This window comes from Antrostomus carolinensis, unplaced genomic scaffold (genome assembly GCF_000700745.2).
Source record: "Antrostomus carolinensis isolate BGI_N321 unplaced genomic scaffold, ASM70074v2 scaffold26238, whole genome shotgun sequence".
NCBI classification, from domain to species: Eukaryota; Metazoa; Chordata; class Aves; order Caprimulgiformes; family Caprimulgidae; genus Antrostomus; species Antrostomus carolinensis.
In genome coordinates this window covers 1,252-2,068 of record NW_010332692.1, presented here as the reverse complement: position 1 = coordinate 2,068, position 817 = coordinate 1,252, and positions in this window count along the sequence as shown.

Genomic DNA, 817 nt, shown 5'->3' with positions numbered 1-817 from the left:
GCCCCTGCAGCTGCTGGTGCGGCAGGAACCCCCCCAGGGACCCCCCGAGTGTTTCTCTCAAGGTCTGACCTTGTTTCCTTCCTCCACCCACACGCCCTTCGCTTCTCCAGCCGCTCTCAGGCCTTTCTCCGACTTTTCCAGAGAATTCGGATCCTTCCGACCCCACTTTTCCCTTCCCCCCCCAGGCAGACACCCAGAGGGACCAGGGGACGGAATCAAACATGTTCAGAGATCATTTCCCTGCAGCCAGGGCTAAAAATCACCAAACCCTCCCAAAAACGCTCCGGAGATTTGATCGACGGCTTCTTCTCCCCCCCTGACCCGGGGAGGGTGTGTCCTCATTTTGGGGGGGTTTAAACCTCCCCCCCCCCTCGTAAAACATTAACAATCCGGTGGAGTGATCCCTAAATCTCCTGTTTCTTCACCCAGGGAAAGGTTTGGGGTGTCTGGGGAGGGGCTGGTGGTGTAACAGGGGATGGGGCGCAGGGAGGGTATTTTGGGGCACAGAAAAGGTATTTTGGGGTACAGAAAAGGTATTTTGGGGTACAGGGAGAGCATTTTGAGGCATAGGGAGGGTATTCTGGGGCGCAGGGAGGGTATTTTGGGGCATAGGGAGGGTATTTTGGGGCACAGGGAAGTATTTTGGGGTACAGAGAAGGTATTTTGGGGCACAGGGAGTTTATTTTGAGGCACAGGGAAGGTATTTTGGAGCACAGATAAGGTATTTTGGGGCACAGGGAAGGTATTTTGGGGCACAGGGAAGGTATTTTGGGGCACAGGGAGGGTATTTTGGGGTGTGGGCAGGGTATTTTGGGGC